Here is a 21,337-nt window from a genome sequence, read left to right as displayed (position 1 = left end):
GGTCTATGACAATTAAAGTGCATAGCGACGTTGAGTTTTCGTATTTTCACATACAAGCAGTTGAATTCATAAACAGTTTCCGTTTCCGCGAATCTCCTGAAGTGTGCGGCATGTTGACCTTGCTCAACGACACTAATGAACAATGCATCGGCACGATGTCATGCTTTGCCACTAAATTCATCCGAGAAGACACCTCACTTCCAAACCTATCGCCCTGCGACTATAAAAATTTAATATGCTACCGTCGCAACAAACTCACCTCGGACATGGCTTCTTCGCCTTGCCGGCACGCATTCTGTCGATTCTGTGCTGCCAGCTCGGCTAGGGACGAACGGCGCTAACAACTTTCGTCCCCGTAGTACCAAGGCGAAGAGAAATTTCAGGGACCGAAATTCCCCACATTTCTCTCTCGCACCCACTACTCCTCGCGCATGCGCAGAAAGAGCGGAGAATTCCAATTATGATTTCACTACACAGATCCAAGTATTGTTAGCGGCGACTGATGAATGCGGACGCCAGTGTTGCCAGGTTTGGCTATATATAGGCAAATTGGGCTACAGGAAAAAAATTTTGGCGTCCACATGGACGAGTTGGCTATGTGGCTATATTTGGGCTACTGAAAATCTGCGACTTGGCTTTGTTTGGGCTATAAGTGGCGCCCTAACCCACGCTCCAGAGGTGGCTCTGATCGGGTAGAAGCAAATCTTGAAGGCTATGTTAAAAGTTTCGCTTACACTGATTGATCCAGCGAGTGGCATCTGTCGTATTTCACTTATATTTAACGCATGTTCTTGGCGTGCTCGAGAGCTAAGATGGCGGCCAGGTTGATGTAAATGGAAACTATAAAAAGTGTGTCCCAGGTAACCCGGGCCAAACTAATTAATTACAAAACAAGATAGGACGATGAGACAAATAACGCGAGATATCATAGTGCGAAACACTGGTTTAGGCTCATAAAAAAAGAAGCCGTGGGCGCGTCACCGTCGCAGACCACTGGACAGCTGAAGCTTTTTTATGCCATAGGCAGGGATGTCCCCATAGTGCCCAGTGATGCTGAACATTATTTTGCGTCCACGTGAGCTAAAAAGCGGAGTTCGTAGTTATTATTACTGTATATAACTAAAAATAGTAACTTAGTATTATCTGTCATAAAATAAAAACACTATGAATTCGCCCTCTGCAACGATTCGCTGGAACTTGAGAGCTTCCGGGGCCAACCAAAAAAGAGTGTTCTTTGCGCAAGCGTGATGTCAACGGTCACGGCGGCAAGGATATTGGTTAGAATGGGTTGGGCAAAAAAGGATTGCCGTAATTGAATGTGAAAATTTATATACAAATTAAACTGCGAATAAAAATGGCTATATTTGGCTACGAAATATTTTGCACTCTTTTTGTGTTTGGCTGCATTTGGGCTACACTTTCTCTAACTTTGGGCTACGCCGCCTCGTCCGACCTGGCAACACTGGTTGATAGAAACTTGTGTGTGACTCAAGGTTTTCCTTTAACTGACAATATATATTTTTTCCGACATAAATTTTTGGTCGTTTTTGCGTACGATACGACATCTGATATGACAGGTTGAATATGATGATTCCGCTAGCACAAGCCTTCAACGCGTTTTCAAGCAAAGCTTGTATTGCCTGATCGTGTCGCCGTCATCGTACGCGAAAAACCAAGTCGCTCTGAGAGATTCCAGCGCGGCTCGCCGGCGCCGGAGCGTCAGTCATTAGGCAGGGTGCCACGTGCGCAGCCAATTAGAGCCGTTTCGCTTCCGCCGGCGAGAGAAAGGGCAGGAAAGGGCTTGGCGCGCGCTGCCCCCACCTTGTCTTCATTCAGTTCATTCTCCCTCAAGGGCTGCAGAAGATAGCGCCAACCTTTCCTTTTCCAAATGAACCACTTAGTTAGTTCAGTTCAGTCTCGCAAAACCGATGGGTCGACCGCGCATTGTGCGTACCACCGAACAACAGGCAGCTCACGCCGAGTGCTGATGGGAGATCGCCCGTGAAAGGGCGCGTCGTCGACGGGCCGATCCTACGGTGCGAGCCGCTGAAAATGCGGCACTCCGCCAACGCCGAGCAGATCACCTGACCTTCCCTTGATCACGGTAAAGTTACTCATAAGAAACATAACCGTCAAACGCAAGGTGCACCAAGGACAAGCTTCGCTTACCCCCATTTTCCGGTAGGGAAAGGGCCGACGATGTTTTTTTTTATTTCAATAAAGGAAGTTGTTCGAGGTGGGCGCACCAATCTTACATATATTTACAAAATTATTATACGACAGACGAATTAGATAACACGCCCCCGTGTGCAGCTTAACTAAATCAAAGACAGCAATTCTCATAGAAATGCATTTATGTTTACAGTAGCAGCCTACGTATCTAGAGCCTATACCCATTTGGCAAATAAAAAACGAGATGTTTAAGTCCACCGAAAAATGGTTAGGATGGAAGCAGTGACAGATGCATTTAGATCAACAAAGTAAAAGAACGAGTTATATCTGTTGGCAAAATTATGTTGTTTGAGTGGTTCTACTGCACTCTAGAATCACCACGGTTTATGGTGCCTTTTCAAGAAATCCCGCAAGGATGTAACGGTTTAGCGGTGAGTATTGACAATACTGCTCAAATGTTTCCCCCTCCTTCCAGAGCCAGCCGTTTATTCTAGCCATCATCAATATTGTTTCAAGGTTTAAACATATAAAGCAAGAAAGAAGCAATACTCACATTTGGATATCGCTAAAAATGTGCTACGGTGCAGCAGGTATTCGTAGGAGTGCGCCACGGAACAAGGAGCAGGCATTCAGTTTGGAGCGAATATTGCCAGGTAATGTCCGTGATTGAGTGAAAAAGCTGCGACTATTACGCTTCGGAATAGTTTTGAGGGTAATGATGCGCATTCTTTTGTTTATTAACTTTCAGGCTGGGACGCTTTAACCTACATCAATAACGTGAGGTTCTCCACCTTGGACAGGGACAATGACGAGTCTCGGGACAATTGCGCTTTGAAATGCAAAAGCGCCTAGTGGCATACGAATTGCTACGACTCGCACCGCAACAGCCCCACTCTCAACGGCCATCATGACAACACGGGCGATGGTATCGACGGGCTTTCAGTGAGGAGCAAATCACTCATTGGTGTCCATTACTCCTGCCCGTGGGTCCACATGGTGATCCGACCGGTTGGTATTGTGGCGTGATAGTCGCCCCCGGTACCGTCTGTACAACGACACCTATTGTACGGTACAGCTAAATGACTTACATATCTAGATAATATTTTGGCGGCAAGCTAAAACCAATAGGCGGTATACATTGCGTTTGATACCAGCATCGTGGTAAGCAATGAGCACAACGCTAGTCAAATGACGAGAGTTTTAAGTAAATCAAAATACTTTTTTTGTGCATCCGTTCAACGTGCCATACCACATTGCGCATGTGCACGATGATTGTTGCGAATGCGATGCGTGTGCACGTAATTAGGGAGCCACACCTACAATAATTAATGCAGGAAACCATGGCGATAACGGGTCTGGCAGCTGAAGCACAGCGATTCAGCCAGCATGAGAATAATGGCAGTTATGGTCAAACGCCTATACAGTAAACGCCACTACAACGAAATGATCTTGCGGGTGAGAATAGTCAAACTTTCGAATGGCCCCAGTTATTTGATTCGTATTCAATTCGAAACATCACTTTACCTAATTTTCAAATATTGGAGTCTGTTCAAATATTAAACGCTCTAAACAACACTTCGATGCTTCGATGGATAGAAACGGCAGCAAATGACGAATTCTTCCAACTATTTAGCTACAGGAGAGCTATGTTTCTTTCGAAAAGGCACCAGTTCTTTTGCGATGGAACGGGACATATCGCTCTAGGCGGTCTAACGCTCTCTTTTATGGCATAACAGATTCGGCGAAGTCTGAAACTTGAGAAGAGTCAGAACGACTCGTAAATAATTTCTGTACCGAAAAACTTGGGCTTACCGTGACGTCAATTTCGATAGCACATCGTGTGGGCTGCTTTTCGTCGGAGAAGAAGCGGCCTATCATAGCCAAATTCTTCAATGAGAAGGAAGTCGAACTGGTTCTGAGCCGCGGCTTTAAGTTGAAAAACACCAGCCTGAGCATCTCGCGAGATTACTCGGAAACAGTTCGCGAGAAGCGACGAAAGCTTCTCCAGTTCTCGCGAACTATGAAGAAAGACGGGGATCGAGTACGTCTTGTTTTCAACAAACTGCATTTGAACAATGACGTTTACGAGTGGAACACCAATGAAGGCCAGGCTGTTCTTGCTTCCCGGCGCAGGGATAAATGATGTTCCTCCTTCGTTTCCTTAGGCTCAGGTTCATCTACCAGTTTACCCGTAAAATTGGATTGTCGCACTGACAAAAAAGATTCCTTTTTATACACCATTGCTAGAAGTCTTGTCGCTAATGGTATTGCACTCTCATCGCTCATCGATTCATCCCAGGCGTCTTTAGTGTTACTTACCGAGACCTGGCTTAACGACACCATTCACTATAACAGCATCTTTACGAGTGAATCCACTTTCAAGTTTTTTCGATGTGATAGACAACAGCGTAGAGGGGGCGGTGTGCTCATCGCGATAAAGGAAGAATTCATTGCCGCACCCATCATTATCGATTCTTTTCTTGAATGTACTTGGATTTACTTGAAGGGTACTGCATTTAGTGTGATCATTGGCGTTTTTTACCGTCCACCCGACATGTCTGGCGCGTTTTCCGATGAGTATCATCGGGTGCTGAGCGAGGTGTTCGCGCTTTTTCCGAGGTCGGTAATTATCATTTTTGGCGATTTCAATTTTCCGAATATCAATTGGTCGTCACTCTCGGTATCGGCCACGGATGCGGCCGCACATTCTTTTCTGAGCACTTGTCTTGACTTTTCATTAACCCAACTTATCAGTCAGCCAACACGATCCACTGAAACTTCTGCCAATACAATATACCTAGTTTTAACTAACAATCCTGATATATTTTCCGACATAACTCATGAAGAAGGCATCGCAGATCATGATGTTATAACTGGATGCATTAACTTTTGTGTGAGCAAAAGAACAATTACCAAAAAGAAAATAAGATGTTACGGTAAAGCCAATTTCGACGCAATTAACAATGAATTACCAACATTTTCCGATCAATTTCTGCTCAATTTCCATGCACGCTCCATTGAACAGAACTGGGCCCTCTTTAAAGCCAACCTCAGTTCTCTCAGACACATTCATTCCTATGTTAGCCATTTCCTGCAAAAATAGCTCTCCTTGGTTTACCAACATGCTTCGGCGGCTTAATAACAAAAAGAAGAGACTGTACAGGCAGACAAAACTGACTGGTCTCGCGAGTGCCTATGACAAACACAAAGCGTGCGAAAAGGCTTATAAGGCATTGCTAAAGTCTACTCGCCATAACTTTTTTTCTCATGATTTACCATCCATGCTAAAAAATAATACTCGTCGCTTTTGGCGTGTTGTAAATCCTGTAACTCGCACTGACATCAGTCTTACTGATCCTCATGGAGTTCCTATCCCCGATTCAGACTGTGCTCAACTTCTTAATGATACATTTGTAACAATTTTCACTCATGAAAACGTTAACTCATTGCCAACTTTAAAGGCGTTAGTAGGAATCACAATGCACGAGGTAGTCATCAGTGAGTCTGGTGTTTTAGCTTTACTAAGCAATCTTAAAACGTCATCTAGCGCCGACCATCTAGGCTTCAATAATAGATTTTTAAAGAATACATCGCATAGTATTTGTCCTATGTTAACCGCTCTATTTTCCCAGTCACTATCAACAGGCAGTATTCCTAATGACTGGCGCATAGCTAAAATAATACCCATTTTCAAATCAGGTGATCGTGCTTGTCCGCTCAATTATCGTCCCATCTTCTTAACCAGTACTATTTGTAAATTACTCGAACATATAATACACACTCAAGTCATCAACTTCCTTGAAGACCATAACATTATTTTCAAGTATCAGCACGGTTTTCGCAAGGGCTACTCATGCGAAACCCAACTAGCCGGATTTATTAACGACATACATGCACTGATAGACGCTGGGTTTCAAGTTGACGCAATATTTTTAGATTTTTCCAAGGCATTTGATCGTGTTCCACACCATAGGTTGTTACTTAAACTTTCACAGCTTAACATTCACCCTACTATAATTGCATGGATCACCGATTTTCTCTCATCTAGAACTCAGTTTACATCAGTTAACAATTCTAACTCATCTCATGCTGATGTTACGCCTGGAGTTCCACAAGGCAGCGTACTTGGACCTTTACTCTTTCTAATCTATATTAATGATTTACCCAGTTACGTGTTATCCAAAATCAGACTATTTGCACATGATTGTGTACTTTATCGATGTGTAACAAGTAACACTGATAATCACTTACTACAAACTGACCTGGAGGCAATAAGTGCATGGTGTTCTAATTGGTTAATGCCACTAAATGTTTCCAAAACTAAATCTTGTCTTTCACCAATAGGCCACGAATTCCAACCACCTACTCTCTCGATAACAATGCTGTGGAACTCGCCACAACTTACAAGTACCTTGGCATCAATCTTCAGTCAAATTTATCATGGAATAATCATATTAATCTTACCCTTGCCTCTTCTAACCGCACTCTCGGACTTATTAAACATAAATTAAAAGAAGCCCCAATGCATGTTAAAAAACTAGCGTACACAACATTAATCCGTCCTAAACTAGAATACGCGTCTGCCATTTGGGATCCCGAACAAACTTATATCATCAGTAACATCGAAGCCTTGCAAAACCGTGCTGCACGTTTCATTTTTTCAGATTATTCACGTAACACCAGCGTCACCTCATTAAAGAATAAAGCTGAGTTGGACACCTTAGCACTTCGCCGTAAAATTTCTCGTCTATCACTTTTCCATAAGCTTTATCATCATCCATCACTTCATGATGATTTCTTTCAGTCACCACAAGTTATCTTTCCACGTCGTGACCATCAATACAAATTCAAACGCATTAACTGCCAGTCATTCCATTATTCATTCTTACCGCGCACAATAACTGAGTGGAACGCCTTACCATCAGACATTGCCACGGAACCTGACTTGACTAAGTTTCAAAATTTAATTCGCTCACGACTTGTCAACTAATCTTAATATTATTATCTTGGGACTTTTACAGTGTTTTCGATGTTTTTTGCTGTTTTGCTTTTCATTGCAGTTGCCTTATGTACTCCTAAGATGTACTAATGTTTTCTCTGAAATAATTGTGACTCATTTTGTATATTACCTTTGTATCACTCTATTATTATTTTTGTTATATTGTCTTGTTCTTTACTATGATGTATAATCTATGACCATGTGCCTGTGACTCCCCCCCATGTAATGCCCTCATAATGAGGGCCTTTGGGGGTATTTTGAATAAATAAATAAATATAACTTCTGCTTGACAAATTGAAGTCTCGATTTGTTCTCTCGAATTTGGCAAATCAAATTATTGTTTGACCAGTCAACGGTGCGGCGTTTCTGTACCTTTATAAAATGGCAGGCGCTGTATTATCCCATTTCTCTTCTTCAGCAAACACTGCAGTCTACGTGCATTCCTTCTGTGATTACTGTCGTTGTCATGGTGCTCTAGATAACCGAAAGCACTTGTTTCCCATTTACAGGCTCCCTAGCTTGGAGGCATTCGTTTGCGAGCATCAATACATATACGTATCAAATCACGAAATAACAATCACTGCGTATGTTTTCTTTTTCGCCATACAGATTCCCCGCAAGACTTGCATTTTGTGTAGAAATGAGAAAATATTTCACATTCGATTAAATATTTGAAAGTAGCTTATATCGAATATACTTATTCCACCCAATTCTGTAGTTTTCTTATTTGAACCCCCTTAAATATTACTAGTATAACAGATGATTATACATCTCCCGCCGAGAGCCAGAGCAAGAGAGAGAGAGAAAGAAAGGAAATTCATGGAGGTTAACCGGAAAAAGACTGCGTTAACTACCTTGCATTGAGGAAAAGGAAATGGGATTTAAAGAAATAGGAAGGAAGGAAGGAAGGAAGGAAGGAAGGAAGGAAGGAAGGAAGGAAGAAGAATATGTAAGCGGTAATCAGCGTACAATATCGAAGCGGCACACGTCACAATTACAGTCAATCTCGGAAGCTCATAGAACGCAGGACGCAAAATAGCGCTCTCGTTGCTTTTAGCAACCATGTTCATTCTGACCACCAAGTTTTTTTTTAAGCGAAGCTTTATAGGCTTACAAGTTTCGGCGGTGGAGGTGGTGTCACGCTGAAAAGTGGGCTGATCCTGGTGATTCTGATGAAAGACCCCAAGCTCAATGGCACATACCAGGGACAAGAAAGATAGATAGAGAGAAAGAAATAGAGAATGAAAGACACAATGAGAGAAAGAAATAAGTAACGAGAGAGATAGAAAGAGGGAGAGAGAAAGAAAGAGAGAAAAAGAAAGAAAAAGAAAGAAAGAGAGAGAGAGATAGAGAGAAAGGTACAAAGAAAAAGGAAGAGAGAGAGAGAGAGAGAGAAAGAAAATCACCAGCCCTTCCCCTGTCGACAAAATGGGAGTCATGTGTGTACTTCACCTACTACCTTCCCTTCCCTTTCCAACTACTTTTAGTTCCCTTTCCCTCTACTTTTGTTTCCCTTTCGTGCATATTTTCCTTCCGTTGCGTTGTACGTTTCCTTCCCTCGATGTATACATTTAAAAAACGTTTATGTTTTATTACCGTAACATGTCGTGAACATTACGTTACCCTGACGATCGAAAGTCAGATACACACACGACAAGCTTCGCTTACTCCAATTTTCTCGACAAAGCAGGGCTGGGGATCTTTTTTTGCTTTGACACTGGCATCGTAGCAAGAAAAATTTCTAGTTTTCGGCGCTCTAGAAATCATACCAAAATTCTGCAAGACGCATGTTGATGCGGCGATGATAATTATCTGAAATTTAGGCAGCTCAATACTACGCTTTCCCCCTTTGCTCTACCTTAAATCTCTTACGCAGAACTGATTTGCCCAAAACTGGCGCGATAAGGAAGCGGAGTGTTCAGGTTCAAGTGAGCAAGCCCAGCCGCTCCAAAACATACCCCTTTCTACAGTCGATCTATCTTATTGTTTATAGCTGCTGCATTATGACTTCCACAAATAAAATCCAACCTATTTTGGAAAAGTGCAGAACCCGGAGCGATAGTACCCATTAAAATGGGTTTCATAAAAAATCAAATAAAAAGAACATTTTGTGAGCATACTGTGAATCCTATGAAAACAACCTCTTCATCATGGTCACAGAGCCCACTCGTCGCGCAGACAATTTCGGCCTCTCACATCTAGCTTCTCCAGTGATAACCTGAGTTTAATAAGGCTATTTTCGGAGCGACTTTCCTAACTGCGAACGCACTAAAAGTCGCCAATTCTTTTATCACGTCGCTAAATCGTCACTGGCTGCTTAATTAAAAAAGAACTGTCGCTAAACAGCAGCAAAAGCTGCTAAATGCAGCCAAAAAAACGTAGGTACAATCACAACACTGCCGTAGGTTCTACGACATTCTCGATGAGCAGAGAAAGTGGGCGCTGCGCTTTATGAATTTGGCACGTGGTCGCAATCATTCGCAACGCTCCCGATTTCGATGTTTAGCATTTAGTGTTGGATTGTAAAGCCCCACTCTAACACTTGAGTTCGGCGAGAAAAAAATATTGGAGCTTCACCTTGATACGCGCTGGTTAATAAACCACCCATTTCACCTGTCGCGCCACCGGAGCAACGTTATCAAGCATCCCTTCCGGCAGCCGGCTTTGTAAACAATCCGCTGATATTCCTTCGAGGGTTTATTCCTATGCGGCTGAGGTACGAGCATAAGGAGCAACAAGCATCAATTTGCCCTTTGTATCACATTACTTTTTTATGACCTTTCCGCAGAGCGGCCTTTTATTTACGAATAAACATTTATTCCATCAAATATGTATTTTACAGGTATGCCGACGGAATAAACGATGTCAGGGGCTACCACATGCTGAAGCACCTTCCAGGACCATAAGTCGAGAGCCAAGGCATGTCTTGGTTCACTTTGCAAGTGCACCCATGAGGGCACGCAGTCTTGCTGCCATCGTCGTTAACGCGACACTGCAAGAGATATAAAACAACTGCAAAATTGGGCACTTACTGGAAATTCGACCACCACTCGAAGATTAGCATGGAATTTTTGCATGTCATTCTCTGCTGAAAACACGCCTTTCGACAAAGTGATGTGAAGATCGACACGTCAGCAACTAATTTGTCATTAACTGCAATTGATTACACAGTGCTTAGTTATATAGTTACAGCTTTTCCACTATTTCATTATACGCGAAACATTTCTTTTGTGCCGTGACCTCTCGCACCTAAACAATTAGACCTACATGATTATGGGTACAAATCAGCAGTATCAAAGATATGAAAACATTCAAGAGTTTTCGTGCTTTTGTCCCTATCACGCTATAGGAATATGCCTGCTAGAATAATGAAGAGGACTGATACACACCGCTGTAAATAAACTTAGATATGTTTTTTCAGCTCAACCACGTCGTGCGCTTTAATTATAATTTAGCGCTATCAATGAATCTGCATCGTACGTCTTTTTTTCTGGACAATCTGCTGAAACTAGGCAATACCTCGGTTTCTTATTCTGTTTTCGCAAGCAAATTTAACGGAATCACATTCAACAGAGACGAACACCTCTATGTTAACAACATAGAATACCGGTGGGACAGCGTGTAGCAGCAAGCTGTCCGGCCTGTGAGACAGTGAAGACACAAATATGGGCTACGGAAGGGGACCGGAACAGCATAACGAGTGATAAACTGACATGGTGCGGAAAACAAGAAGGAACCGCAACCAAAGTGACCGCAACCAAAAATTATGCATACACTGAAAAACAACTACCAGCGTTCTTGAACATGTATTGCCAATATTGAAAAATGTAACATGAAGTCATGCGAAAACATCAATTTGATTTCAAGATATCCTGCAGCCGACTTACTGGGACAATTAAACTTTCAGCTTTATACCTCTCACAATGAAGACAGGGAGAGAGGACGATGTTCAAGATGCTGCTCGATGCAGCTTGAAAGTTACCATACGCTTGGTATTGTCACATGACAGGAGAGAGCGAAGAATCAGAGCAACAACTACATTCAGCTCAACCATGTCATGCGCTTTAATTATAATTTAGCGCTATCAATGAATCTGCATCGTACGTCTTCCTTTCTGGACAATCCGCTGAAACTAGGCAATAACTGGTGATTTTCATACATACCGGTAGATGACAAACATTCGACAAGGCGTGATAATGATAACACTCTTGTCTAACTGACTAAGAAAAAAGACGAACTTAGATAGCATTTCTGCACGAAAACATATTTCACACAAGTCATTCTAATGAAATTAAATTATGGGGTTTACGTGCCAAACCACGATCTCATTATGAGGCACACCGTAGTGGGGAATCCCGAAATTTGGACCACCTGGGGTTCTTTAACGTGCACCTAAATCTAGGTACACGAGTGTTTTCGCATTTCGCCCCCATCGAAATGCGGCCGCCGTGGTGGGAATTCGATCCCGCCACTCCATGCTCAGCAGCCCAACACCATAGCCACTGAGCAACCACGGCGGGTATAACAAGTCACTCTAAATTATTCGAAGAGGTACAAAAAAATGTTCTTGGGCAAGGTATCCTCCAGTGACGTATAATAATATGTGGTTTTTATTGGCGCAAGGGCCAGCCAGTGAAGTATAGTTCTGTGCTAATATACTAAGGTAGGTCGACAAGATGAGACTGAATGATTGTTTAGTGCATGGTGCTACAGAAGGGTAAGGACCAGGGGAACGTAATGACGCACATCGAAAGCAGGGATATGATGAGGGAATATTAACAACAATTCGTTAATTGGTTTGAAAGGGATGTACGTACAATTGATTGGGATTGTCTGGAATGATATGAAATATAAAATGTGTTGTTAGTAACTAAGAAGCAAGCCATAATGTGGAGGATGTTTCAACCGAAATTTAAGATTCTAGTAGGGTTGTATTATTTATATTGACGAAGTGGTTCGGCAGACTGTGCTCATGCACGCCATTTATTGCCTACCTTGTACAACTTAAATATGAATTTTACCGCGAAGCAGTATACCTCTACCAGGCAAGGAAATTTATGTGTCAGCGTCAGCAAAAAACACTAGGCAAAAAATTGAATACAAATAACATATCTCCTATTAAACCAGGCATACACCATACAGCTGAGCACTCGTTTTCAGAAGAAAAAACACAAAACAAGCATCAAAACCACATGATGGATGAAAATGCGCGTGTGAACAATGGGAACACCCTCCGACACGTTCCAGAACAGATTAAGTTTGCAGCTGCTTCGAAAAGGGTTGACGTCATTCAAAACCTCCGTTAAACCAGTGTCTCTGGTTTCCCTCTTTGTAGAGCTACGTGAGTGAATTAAGTGACGTCACAATGGGTAATCGTTGTGGGTGTCGTTTACAGCGTTCCTTCTCCTGCGTGTGTTTCCCGGTAAAGATTACGGTTGCGTAAACTGCTTTGAGTGAATAACTACCCAACAGCATAGAAATCATGTAGTGACGTCATCGTGGTCTAGCAACTCATTCAGTTCATTCCAGGCTACCATGGGTAGACCACGAAAAGTAACGACGCCAAGAGAACAGTGTGAATGGGATGTCGTTGTGAAATAATAAAGGGTGCGGTTAAGTACATTTCACATGTCTCTGCTTTCACTCTTTGTGGAGCCACGTGTGTGAAATCAAGTGACGTCACAGTTTGTAAGCGTTGTGGGTGTCGTTTACAGCTTCGCTGTCCAACCACCTTCACAGCGTGGATTGGAGCCACAACGAAGAAGCCGCACTAAATGCAGTACAAACAACTCACACAACGTATTCGTCAAAAGCACGATATGCTGTCAATGTCTTCATATAGTGAGCCTTGCACAGTATGATGTATTTTTAACAAAAACACCAAGCTGGTAATAATGCGTTATGACTGCCACATATCTTCAGCTACATCACAAAGTGGCTCATATAACACATTAGGCAGACATCCAAACAAGAAAACGTAATTTCCTGACTTTTATTCCCTGTCTCATTCATAGAAAATGTCTGAATACGAATTAGCTGTTTCTTTTAAACGTTAGTCGTACTGTACGGCAGGGAACCTTTAATTCAGTGTGCAGCTGAAGAGTAACACGTAAACTGAGATAAGGACCGAGGAAGGCAGCAGATTTCGAAATTCCGATACATTCTCTAGAAACAACTTGTGCTCGAGATGAGTTTTCAGCGTGCATTTTACAGTATTGAGGAAGTTCGTGAGCGTAAGTTGTAAATGCTTAATATGAGCAACTGTCATGGAAGTCCCTACGTTGAGCTAGAGAAATCTTTGTAAGCTGGATCTTACGCGTCGGTGGCTTAGTGGAGAGGACGCGTATTTTTCAAATGCACGTGACGTCATATCGAGACCCTTTCTGATTTTTCTATAGCTGCCATTTGTACAACAATAAATATAAATAAGGCAGTCGCACTGGCCGTTTTTAACGCGCTAACCGGTACTGTACACCTTTAGGTCGAACGATGGCTATTCCTTTCAGCCACCGCATCACCAGCAGCCGCTCGTAATCTTTTTCTTCCAAGTCAATGACCCTATCCGCATTGACACCGAGTGAAGCATCACTTGAATGTATGAAAAAAAAACAAGTTTTAAACAGATTATTTCGTATCAGAAATTAACCTTCATTTTTGGAGTTTATCTCAATTAATAATTATCGATCGCCACGATTATTTAGGGAAGTTCTCTGATATAAAAGTGAAACTACCAAATAGAAAAACTGTCTTATTTCCAACTGTCTCGTAGTTCTGGTCATCATTTTCCGAATTTCTTTATAAAGCGCCAGGCCATTATTCTTGCGACAAAATGAGTTATCGATGTATGCTACGAAAAAAAAGAGAATTGCTCACCGTTCGGTTGCAATATTGACCTGCTGTTGCCTTGGATTCTTGGGGCCTGACAAATAGAAAAAAAGAACGTGCCTCCATCAGAATAAGCTACTCGTGTCAAGATACGTTACCTACCCAATAAGCAGTACAAATACAAGTTGGTATATATTGCGAAGACTGTATAGTATTTTTCCAGAGCACACCTCACTTTTCAATTAGGTGGTGCTAATGCCAGGAAGCAATCACGACACAAAAACACGTCTGTCGTGATAGTTCGTCCGCTACATGGAACTGAACTCGTGTACATTATAAGGCGGACTTACAAGCATCAAAAACATATTTAACAGTAGACGAAGCTTGCGAAATTTTAAGGTTTGAGGTAGTTTGTTGGAATGACTGTTTATTTCATAAATTGCAAATGCGTTTCAATACATTTGGGAACAAGAATGATGTCTTTCTACTGAGCAGCCAAAACGCCTAGACGATGCAGAAGTGTCCAAATCGTTTCACCTTGCAGCTGGCGTTAATTGCTGACACGTGCTGCACCGCCGAGCATGAAGAGAGGAGTGCACAACGCTGTATGACTTCAATTACGCCCAACCTAGGTCTCGTTTGCTTAGTTACATGTCAAACCCAGAATCAGAAGATTGCTGGCAAGCGAACATATCGACGTACATCCAGCCTTAAATCTTTATGCGTAATACGCGCCGACGGACGCGCCACGGGTGGCGGCGTTGCTTAGTGCGCGCTGGAAAGGAGGCAGCTGCCCGCCGCAGTTTTCTGCTTCGTTGCTCGTGATTGTCAGTTTGATTCATGTTTTCGGGACGGAAGACCCAACACCTGTAGCATGTGTGTAAGATCCAAAGCTTTAAAACACGTCGAAGAAAAACTGTTGCGTGGTGGTGTGCTCAAATACCTGCAAGAACTTGCCGGCAGGAACGGTTACAATAATTTCCATCCAAAGGTCGTTTTCTGTGACGGTTCGCTTTGGAACAGGTTCGCTCGCACAAACGTCATTGGACGGCATTTCGTTGTCATAATATGTGGAGGGCGTGATAACATATTTTGTTGTCGCGCCACACGTTGTCAATCACCTGGAAAGCAAACCCGTCGTCTGCTACGAACAGAACCGCTGACAGGTGGTTCGTTCGATGGTCGCGCACGGTCGCGAGAATGATCAAGAGTGGTGCTAAGGTAACAGTGGCCGCGCGCTAGTCTCAGGCTGGCCAGCGTGACGAGACAGAGGCACCAGACGGCTGCTTGGGTTGTGTTGCTGGCTAGCGTTGGTGAGAGACAGCAACCTGACGAGAGGCAATGGCGCGACGCGTTGGACATGAGCGAGGGAGAATTCCGAGGGTATTTTAGGCTCTCCAAAGACACAGTGCGATGGATGTGCGACGAGCTAGAAGAATATCTCTGACCACAAGCTTTAGTGGCGTTGACATGGGCAAGAAAGCGTGATAGCACCGGATTGTAATTTGAATATACGAGAAAACATAATTCAGTTGGCGGAAAGCTTGATAAGCAGCCAGGGATCTTTGAATGTCATCGCATTCAACTCTTAAAAGCGAAGTTTAACCTCCAAATTTTTTCGCGACGATAGATCGCCGAGCGTTTAACCCATTGCGCCACAAACGCATTTGTAGAGAGCTACACAGACGCGCCTTATATATCTAACACTCCTCCGTGTACCCGCGCTCTTGCTCGGGGCGGTGCCGCCGCCTACGAGCAGAAAAGAGAAGTACTGCATTATGACACTAACGCGCACCGACAGTGAACGCTTCGGTGGTCTCAGCGCTACGACGCCTCGATGCCAGCATTCGAAGGGACGCTGGCATCAAGAAGCACTACCAACGCCTTAGGTGGCGTTCACCGTACTCAGCACAGCTGAGCGTGGCCTCCGCAATTAGCTCTGAAAATGTTTCTGAAGTTGATCGCGGAGGCTGCAATTACGACGCGCTGTACGCGCTGATTTGACTCGGTGACGATTCAGTTACGTGCTTTGTCTTGCGCGTTGTATTAGTGTGTCAGTTACGTGCTTCGTCTTTCGCGTTGTGCTAGCGTGTGCAGCGTAGTGCAGCTTCCATATGCACTTTGTAACGGGTTGTTTTCAGCACTGCCTCTGAAATGAAGCAGCGATTGGCCTTTCCCAACCGTCGGTCAGTCGTATCGTCAAAAAAACTACGGGGCTTTGCGTGCCAAAACGACGATCTGATTATGAGGCACGCCGTAGTGAGAGACTCCAGAATAATTTGGACCACCTCTGTTCAATCCAATTCTTCAACGTGCACTTATATCTAAGTACACGGGTGTTTTCACATTTCGCCCCAATGAAATGCGCCCGCTGTGGCTAAAATTCGATCCGCGACCTCGTGCATCGCAGCCCACCACCATAGCCACTAAGCAACCACGGCGGGTCAGTCGCATCGTTACAGCCATCGCTAGGGTCATTACGGTTGAGGAAAAAGAGAAAGTTTGGGCGAGATCACTCTCCACGGCGCATAAGAAAGCCGCAGTCAAAGAAAGCTTCCTTGACGCGGCAAGATTCCCGAAGTTGTGGAATGTGCGGACGGAACTCTGATCGCAGTCCTTCACCCTAAGAAGCTCAGCCCCGGCGAAACGGAATTCTATTAGAGCCGCGGCCTCCACCCAGAGACCCGCCTTGATTGCTCAAGGTACGGCGCAACACCTAGCAACAAAAAATAAATACCACAACGCATGTAAAACTAAACCACCAGTTGCTGTCCGCGCCGCAAGCTCACAGACACTACTGGAAAGTAAACGTGCAAGTAGTTCGTACAAATACTTTTTTTTATCAAACTAGCAACATGCCTCAGTTACTATAATATCACGTTTTAGTGACGTTCAAAAACACAGTATAAGAAACTGTGAATCACGAAACTAACCCTTCACTGGGTGAACCTTGGCCAGAAAACAGGTTGCACTCAAAGCACCAATAGCAACGAGCATAGTGGCCGATCATCGAAAGCCTGATCAGCTATTTTAATTATTGGAAAACATAGCGGATAACCCCAAAGCAACACTTTTGAATATTTGCAGACATTTTTTTTTTTTTGCTAAAGAAGTACGCTTCCCGCACGCATTTAACTTCGCAGAAACATTTGTCATAGCCTTCCTCCCATTTTCTGCAAACTTATTCTTGGTGAAATAAGTTGTTCTGCCGAGGAGACGGACAAAATTCTGCGTGGCCGTAAGACACTCATAACGCTTCGTGGCGCTCGCATACGTAATTACTTGGAAAAGCCACAATAAACCTACTCACTTTACCCATTACTTGGCCCTTACTTCCACCAAGCAAAAACGAGGAACCTCGCTTCTTAGTTCACTGAGGACACCGACGGAATGTTGTACCACGTTTAGAAATACCGAAAACACAAGGGTTCAATGACAATTTGTAACGCTCCTAATTAAGCGAGGAACTGCAAATTTTTGTGACACTTTACTCCCCATTTCTGTCAACAATGAAGATCATGTAACGCAGAGTTTGGGGACAGTGGGAAATGTAGCTGATAACATCAGCGTGACATTTGCAAGCACTTGCTTTCGAAAATGTTTTGCAAAAGTTGCTTTCATCCGTACGAATCGACACTCACACACAGATTCGCAGTATAGATGCGCGTATTGTTGCTAAGTCTGCTCTTGGTGGCATGTGCAGTTATGCCACGGCTGCGTGCACAACGTTGCGTCCCTCGTAAAAGTCAGTCATACATACTGCGTAGCACGTGATACCGCAATTTCTTACCAAAGACCTCATTAACTGAATCATTTTGCGCGCGAAGGTGAAAACATACGTACATTGAAACGAAGACAATAGCAAACGCTACGCAGACAGCAGTTCTGAGCAGACTCATGTCTGGCCAGCAGCAAACAGTGTGCAATGCACTAATACAAATGTCATCTTCGTGTTCTTCCTTCGCCTTTTATAAGAGACTCTCACATTACAATACACCGGCCTGCCAAGGACCTTTGGCAAAGTCGTTGCATTCTTGTTATCGGAATACCTGTGCGTCTGGCCGTAAGCATATTTTCCGGTTCAAGCACAAACAGAGCGCTAGCACACAGCTGTACAGTTAAGTACCGCAACAATAAAGAAAAAGGTGTACGTGACTACAGCTTTATTTTGCGAGCTTTTCTATTGTTAACATCACTGACGCAATCTGCGTCATTGGCACTGCCTGTCCGGGCACGTGCGTGGATTGTATGCCTAGGTTAACAATCCACTCTAAGGACGCACGCTTTCAATGTACAGTATACCTGGTGTCGCACGTAACTTGAGTCGGCCTTTAAAAACATGAAAATGCCACGTATCTGGACAGAACCAAGATAATGTTGCTCGCCATCGCTTGGAGATACTCAGATTACTTTTTCCATCACGCCTAATTACATAATTAGTCCTAATAAATAATCAACTTCTCAAATATTGTAGTTAGATGAAAAGTGTCGATGAGAAAATTGTAGAGCAACACCAAAAACTCCCGATACACATTTTATTGCTCAATACGGCCTACATAAAAGTGCTTTTCCAAGCATGAGAAAAGTCGGCCAGTCGCACGGCAATATTGCCGCGCGACTGGCTGTCTTTTGGCCGACTGACTTCCCCCATGCTTGGCCGAAGTTGCCGCGTGACTGGCCCCTTTGCGTCTGTATGAGTCACTGGTCGGACGGGTAGCGCATCGAGCGGTTGCGCTCAAGTAACAGGGTTCAAAACCAACCATCGGACAAATTGCGTCAATAGTATATGTGGAAACGTGTACATATGTGCCGCTCTTCAACATCTTCAACATATGTGCCCCTCTTCAACGAGGCTGCGGGATCGAATCTCGGCCGCGGAGGCCGCGTTTCGATGGAGGCGAAATGCAAAAACGCCCGTGCGCTTGCGTTGTAGTTCGCGTTAAAGAACCCCAGGTGGTCAAAATTAATCCGGAGCCCTCTACTACGGCGTGCCTCATAATCAGAACTGGTTTTGGCACGTAAAGCACCAGAAAGAAGAAGAAGAACGCAGCTCTTTCACGCCGGCATGATTCACAGTAGGTGAGGGATGTGTAGGTACCGCTAATGAAAGAAACTCTTCGACGCCGATTTGCAGTAATGGGTATGGTCGGTCGATGCTGGTCTTCAGTTACCTTCTTTAATGCCAACTTGGGTCAATGCGTATGTGCCAGTAGGTGCGCGCCGCTTTTTAATGAGCGTATTTGACGGGAACTCGGGTCACTATGTGCTACTGGAAATGTTCTGCTCTACAGCGACGAAAACATCCCCTAAACTTCTCCGATGCGGAGCGGAATCGAACCCATGCAGGTCACAAGGGTCCCTCAAGGACAGCGACCCAAGGCATTAGCAGGCAGCACCACAAATGCACGGGCTATGTGCCGCTTTTCAATGAACACCTTTCACGCCAACGCTTCAGCGAGCTGCGCCATGAATGCACATGGTATGCGCCGCGCTTCAATGAGCCTCTCGCTCACTTAGCCCACCGAGTATTTGCCATTACGTGTGCCGCACACGAGGGAAAATTTGACCCAGTGCTTGCAGGCACCAGCGCCCCACGCTTCTTCTCTCGGAGGAGATGTGCGGGCTTCTCAGCAGTGCCATTGGACGGCGCAGCGTGCCCACCAAAAAGCGCGAGAAAGGAGCCCGGCTGCCGCACGACGCCTTTCTCAGCGTTCGCACGCACCGGCGCACCGTGAGTTTCGCAGGCCACGCACTAGCTTCGCAGCCGTGGCGCTAGATGGCGCCTAGGGTTCTAGAAGAAACGCGAAAGAGGAGTCCCGCTCATACACAACTCATATTGACGGTGGAATAACGTCGTGTCATCTTCGTGTTCTTCCTTCGCCTTTTATAAGAGACTCTCACATTACAATACGCCGGCCTGCCAAGGACCTTTGGCAAAGTCCTTGGGCAGGCCGGTGAATCCGCTGTGTATGTTTGTTCAATGCTAACGAATTACCATCGACGATCATCGTGAGGTGGTTTCTGTCGCCATTAAATATATTTCCTACCATATACAACACTTTTTATAAAGAGTGCATTTGCGCGCAGTTTATATGTTGTTTATCTATTTATTTAGTTGGTACACGCTGCGGACATATTCGGGCCCGAACAGGAGGGGGAATGTAAAATCATCAACGCATACATGAATCAAGTGAAAAAAAATCTAGAATGAAACAAAATCTACCATAATACAAAAATTGTTTTACAACTTCAGTATGGTATAGTTTGCTCTGGAGGTATAAGAAAATGAGGCCTTTTTGGTAATGTATTCCAGTCGGTGATAGTCCTGAGAAAAAAATTAATGGTTACATACATTGGTGCGTGCGAAAATCGGTTTAATATTACGCATATGTTTGTGGCGGGATGCTCTTGTTGTATCTTCGTTGAAGACATCTTCAGGTCCACTTTCCTGCTCCCCAAAGTACTATATCCCCTTCAGTCACGAATTAAATGTGGCGATGCTAAATGCATGGGTACTTTTTGGGGCCATATGAGGCCCAGTGATGAATTTAAGACAATTAAAAAAACATGAGCAACGCACGCAGTTTTCTCATCGAAAAACGAGTATGCAGCGTTCTTCCCTACTGTCTTTTAAATCCATACAGTGTTATGGAGCTGGCGTATGTAGGCAAGTGTGCAATAAAAAGTAGTCGGAGGACGATCTGTTTTGAATATAGCGCGCCTTTGGGCAAGCGGCTGTTATATTACAAAGCGCATATGCTACAAAGCGCATATGCAAGTTTGTCGGCATTCCTCCCAAGAAGAGCAGTGTTAAAATTTTCCAATACACGTACTCAATGAATGGCCCCTTTTTTATAAGAGGGAAGTAATTTGCCAATTGTCTGGTTTCGTAGACTACCTTTGCACTTCAGTTATCATGGTGAAGCTGGCACCTATTGTACGGACACTAAGAAACGGGGAAGTTTTTCCGGGAAGCAAAGGAAAATTGTGTCTCGTTCTAAGATAATAATTCGGAAACTGCAACACCACAAGGTGACTAAAGGCCTTAAATATTCTCGTATTTCATCTCACAAAAATATACTTAGTATTACAAACTCTACATTTGACTACAATAATTGGCGATTGTGCGCTTTATTCAGGAGACTTGCACATTCTTGATTGTAGAACCTCCGCGAAAACATATGCATGTTTTCTGGCAAGGGGTGACTTGTACAGAACAGAGGTATATGTTGTTTTCAAGTTTGCCAACGGCACGCCACTAAATAAAATCTTTGTTTAAGTACATGTTTATTGTATTGACGGGGTTTTCGAAAGGCTATCGACAAACTGTGAGCACGAATA

The 21,337-nt window shown here is 43.9% G+C and overlaps 1 long non-coding RNA gene across 1 annotated transcript; it reads right to left on the bottom strand.

Moving 5' to 3' along the window:
* Positions 1 to 9,940: 9,940 nt before the first annotated feature.
* LOC119443977 (uncharacterized) lies at positions 9,941 to 17,997 on the bottom strand. Its single transcript, XR_005190391.2, has 3 exons — positions 17,840 to 17,997; positions 14,045 to 14,090; positions 9,941 to 10,163 (listed from the first exon to the last, which is right to left on the bottom strand). It is a non-coding gene; the product is annotated as an uncharacterized LOC119443977 (long non-coding RNA).
* Positions 17,998 to 21,337: the final 3,340 nt, after the last annotated feature.

This window comes from Dermacentor silvarum, chromosome 3 (genome assembly GCF_013339745.2).
Source record: "Dermacentor silvarum isolate Dsil-2018 chromosome 3, BIME_Dsil_1.4, whole genome shotgun sequence".
NCBI lineage: Eukaryota > Metazoa > Arthropoda > Arachnida > Ixodida > Ixodidae > Dermacentor > Dermacentor silvarum.
The sequence above is the reverse complement of the archived record's forward strand: the minus strand, read 5'-3'. Positions and strand labels throughout refer to the sequence as shown.